The sequence below is a fragment of the Montipora capricornis genome, chromosome 7 (genome assembly GCF_036669925.1).
Source record: "Montipora capricornis isolate CH-2021 chromosome 7, ASM3666992v2, whole genome shotgun sequence".
Lineage (NCBI taxonomy): Eukaryota > Metazoa > Cnidaria > Anthozoa > Scleractinia > Acroporidae > Montipora > Montipora capricornis.
In genome coordinates, this window is record NC_090889.1 from 5,739,206 (window position 1) to 5,744,205 (window position 5,000).

The 5,000-nt window shown below is 42.5% G+C and overlaps 1 pseudogene; it reads right to left on the bottom strand.

Annotated features, from left to right (window-relative positions):
• Positions 1-208: 208 nt before the first annotated feature.
• Positions 209-5,000, bottom strand: part of LOC138055408 (uncharacterized) — a 7,245-nt pseudogene continuing 2,453 nt past the window's right edge.

Genomic DNA, 5,000 nt, shown 5'->3' on the forward strand with positions numbered 1-5,000 from the left:
AATATATAAAAAAGCAACACGAATAACATAAGCTGGCAGGATATAGAAGTAATAAATGTCATTAGAACGGGTTAATAAACCCTCAACCATAACCACAAGACTAAAATGTAATGCCAGACCACCACTGAAGTTCTTTCACAATGATGTTTCCGTTTAATATTGCCTTGGTGTATTTATATCTGTTACACTGAAGATTTTTGCCATAGGGTTACAATTTATGGCATAAAAGTGGGTGTATACTCAGCATAGAGGGTTAATGGACCTTAAATTGCCACCATGATCATCTGCAGGGATAGATTTAGAATAATGAAAAGAAATATCAACATGAGAGCTTACACGGCTTGTCTGACTGTGTCTGGTACCACCTTTTGTGGTTCTGCAACAAGAAAGCAATATGAATTAGTTTTGTTTGACAACAGTTTTTGACCGCAATGTAAGTCTGCTAGGCCGGCTAGGGCTCTAACCCGGAACTCTCGCTCCGGGCAAGCACACTAACCATGAGGCCACCGCTCCTCCCACAACATACTCGCCTTTAATTAGCAAATTTAATGCATGTTAAGTGATGACTTCAGAAGGTCCGTAGGCTGGGGTTCGGACGAAACCCGCCCCCCCCCCACTGCCTGAGAAGGTCCGCTTGGTGGCCTACTCACAAATAATTTGACCGCCTTAAAACATGTCTCGCATGTATAAAAAATTACTGAAACCTTAGTTGTGAAAACATGACACAAGTCCTGCAAATGTGTATCGAAGAGCAGTTTTCGCTTTCGGCAAAAGTTGCCACATCACTACTCTGCCTCGTTCCAAGTGTTCTCTGTTCAAAAAATGTTAACCTCAGTGCGGCTGTTAACACTTACACTGATGATCTCCCGTCCCCTGAGTTGTTCGAAATGGAACTTACGCGATGGAGAAGTCGATTCTTAGCAATGGAACTGCAATTAAGACCAGTTTCACCTGCTGTGGCAATCAAAGATTGTCATGCTGCCTGCTTTCCAAATATCACATCGTGGAAATGCAAACGAAGCGCAAGCAAATTGCGACGACTGAATAACTACATGCGTGCATCGATGGGAAAAGATCGCTTGTCCCATCTTGCGCTTTTGCGCATTCACTACACTACTGCCACCCAGACAAAAACCAGCCTACGGGCCTGCTTCATGATATACTCATGTCTTCTCTGTGCGAAAGTCTACTCGAGAAGGTACCTGTTTGGATTCCTGTCCTGAGTAGCACTATTGCGGTTGGCTAGACTAGGGCTGCCGTCCTCAGTACTAGTATTGTTGACTAGACTACGGCTGCTGTCCTCAGCAGCAGTATTGTCGACTAGACTAGGGCTGCTGTCCTCAGTAGCAGTATTGTTGACTAGACTAGGGCTGCTGTCCTGAGTAGCATCGTCCTGAGTAGCATTGGTGATGGATAGACTAGGGCTGCTGTCCTGAGTAGCAGTATTGTTGACTAGACTGGGGCTGCTGTCCTCACTTATAGTAGCAGTATTGTTGACTAGACTAGGGTTGCTGGCCTGAGTAGCATTATCCTGAGTAGCATTATTGGTGGATAGACTAGGGCTGCTGTCCTGAGTAGCAGTATTGTTGACTAGACTAGGGCTGCTGTCCTCAATAGCAGTATTGTTGACTAGACTAACAATGCTGTTCCCAGTACCACCATTATTGACAGCACTAGGAATGCTGTCCTCAGTAACATGGCTGATTTCAGGATTGTCTGGGCTGTAGGATTAGTGAGCATAATTGTAAGTTCCATGGATCATCAACTTGAACATCCTTACAGAGTAGAAACAACACTTTTTAGTGTTGCTGGAATGGTTATGGTTTTAGTCTCCATAAAATTAACGCATTTCTCAATCTTTCCAGCAAACCACTCTTCTCGTAATGAACCAAACATTTCGAATTTAAAAAAATAAATTTGCATGTCAGAAAATTCCACACAGACACAACCAGCCTACCTCTGTAAAGTATTATAATGTGCACAGTTATTCCATTTGGATACAGTGACATGCAGAATACAAACTAGTGAGACAATCCTAGGTAGTGCAAAGTGCAATTTACTGCTCTGATACAGTAGTTACACAGGCCCTCTACCCTTTTGTTCTCTCCCTTGGTAGGAACAACGTAATGTAACATAAGTGTAATGCGTTTTGCGTAGTAGCTACTACCCCACCCCCCGCCCATTCCTGCAAGGTTAATTGCTTAATTCAAATTAATTAATTAAACAAACATTAAAGTTTATAGGGTTAGTGATCTTAGTGCCTTAGCGAACAGCAGTCCCCCAAACCATCCCAATAATGCATTCAGTACTGAGAATGGTAATGCGCCAACTGGAATGCTGATGGATTCTAGTTTTCAATATTTAGTGGATTTATTCCAATGTTTTAACACTTCCTAATTAAAAGGTGCATCGCACTACAAATATGTAATAAACATAAACTAACAACACTTTCTCAGTTCATAGGCCAATAACATGAACACCTGCACTCATTTCATCAGTTGCTTTAAAGGCCCGTCTTTGAATACCCAAGGTAACATGACGGACTGAGACAACAGCACTAGCTTCGTTAACTGCAGGTTCAGGAGGTAGTCTTCTTTTACGTGCAGTTTGCAACTGCAGTTGCCTCTTGGTTGCCTCCTCAATTTCCAGCTTTTGTTGTTCTTTTGCTTGGTCAGCTGCCAGGGACTCTTTATACTCCCTGTCCTGTTGGCTTTTAATGGTCTCACGTTCAGCAGAAGTGCCCACCAGTCCACCATGGTTGGCATCAACATGACATTCTTTCTGGGTAAAAACTGCTGGCAACTCTGTGTCACACCCTTCACTTTCCTGTTCAACAGATCTTGTCATCAGATAAAGTGTGACTGTGGTCAGGGCATGACTAGTTATGTACTTGGCCAAAGTGAAGTTTGCAAAGGATATATGATCACCCTTGAAGTTTCCAAGTGTTGATGTCATATCTTCAATTCTACCAAAAAAGCTCGTACCACCAGGGAAGAAAATTGACTTACCCAGAGCAATCAAATCATGCACATCTGAGCTACGGTTTGCACTCACAGTTCTAGTTCCACCTCCTTTTGCAAGACGAACTCCAACATACCTTTTCTTTTGCAGGTCATAGTGCAGCCAGCCAAACTGAACTTTTCATTGGCCATCTTTAAGCTGGTTAGAGGGCCCTGGCTCTGTACTTGCCTTTTCTTTGACCTTCTTTTTCTTTGGTTTTACCCTTCTCTTAAGGAGATCGAGTAGCTTCCTTTTCTTCTCATCTCTACTCTCACCTCGCAACTTTTCATTTACAAAGCTTCGTAAGGACAGTAGATCCCCTCTTTGCAGTGGTCCTAGCTCAGTCAATTGTTCATCTGAAGTACCATTTACTGCCGAAAAATCCATCTAGATAATGTAAAATAGAAACTGTATTAAAATTATAATCATCAGTACAGCAATATCTGAAAAAGGAATATAATTTCTCTGACTGGTTGATTCATTTCAACAAGAGTTTCAACCAGGGGCGGATCTTCGAGGGGGAGGGTGAGGGGGGTGCGCACTGCCCCCCCCCCCACCTGGGGTGAAGCCTTCACTTTTAAAATTTGTTTACCTCACCAGTAAGTGACGCAATTCCTTGGTGGTGCACCCCCTCCTAAGAAAAATCCTGGATCCGCCTCTGTCCGACCATATGAAAATTTAAGGCCATGAATTTGCATCTGACTAGATGGGAAAAATTTTCGATGTGTCTATTTAGTGATTGATTGTTTTATGGCTTGTTTCTGCAGCTTGATCCTTTCAATGTTTCTGTTTACGGTTATGCGACATATTTTGACGCATGCAAAGGTGTCTCAAACAGCGGTGAATTTCAACAATAGGAAAGACAAGTTAGGATAGTTATTGAGCTAAAAAAGTACCGGATGGTGATCAAATAGCGCTGAAATTCAACACTAGGAATTGAAAGACAATTTAATATAGTTATTCGTTTACAATAAAACGGATGGTGATCATGCCCTGCCCATGTAAAACATGGACCGGGATATTGACAGGATCCCGCCGCAATCTCGGCGGGAATCCCGCTGGGATAAACCTTCCAAAAAATATCATACTATGTTGTGTCTGTTTCTTCTTTTCAAATTTTTATTTTATATGTGAAGCCAATTAGATCATCGCTATTGATCCAACGTACACCAGCAAGATAATCGTTTTGGTTGCACGCTTAAACATTTCATTCGAATTAAAATCAGGCAGAAATTTAATTCAAAACAAAAAAGCTTAACACATGATAGTCCACAAAGATCTTATCTTTCTCCTATGAACTGCACACGCGGCTAGTGGACGGCATGAGAAGCTCCAGTTTGTCTAGACGCGATCGGCATGCTTACAGATTGAAACACACGTGGTTTTAGAGTGCCACTTGCCTCTAGGGTCAAATCCCAAGACCATGCTTAACTCACCCTCGCCGGGATTTGCGTTTCAGCTACGAGAATGCGCCACTTCTCGGCGGCAATTCTTATGCAAGAATTTTTTCTCGGCGAGAATTTAGTTCTCGCCATGAATACTACCAAAATACCGGCGGGATCCCGGCGAGTGCCGGGAATCTTGCATCCCGGTACCTAACTTTAAAAGGGCAGACCCAAAGTACTTGAAAATTTTAAAAGTTCACTGCATACCTTCTCCTCCCGGAATCGATCGATCACTGCATCTGGAATCTCTCTCTTTGCGAGAAACTCGCAAATCTATGAACAGAAAAACGCATAACGTTAACCTGCGTTATTTTAGGCAACTTAAGCAAATTACAGCAAATATTAAGAGAACCGTAAGAGTTATTTACTTGTGTAGCAGCTCTCGTAAGCTTGTAATTCTATTTGTCGTCGTTGCAGTGGCTGTTATTGCTTTGGGGCTAGGGGGTATTGTTTCTGTTGTTTGTTCTATTGTCCTCTCAAAGGGTTTGAAGCCATTCATAAGAACATGCATGTGAGACCTTACGAGAGCTGCAACATGACCATTATTTACCTCAT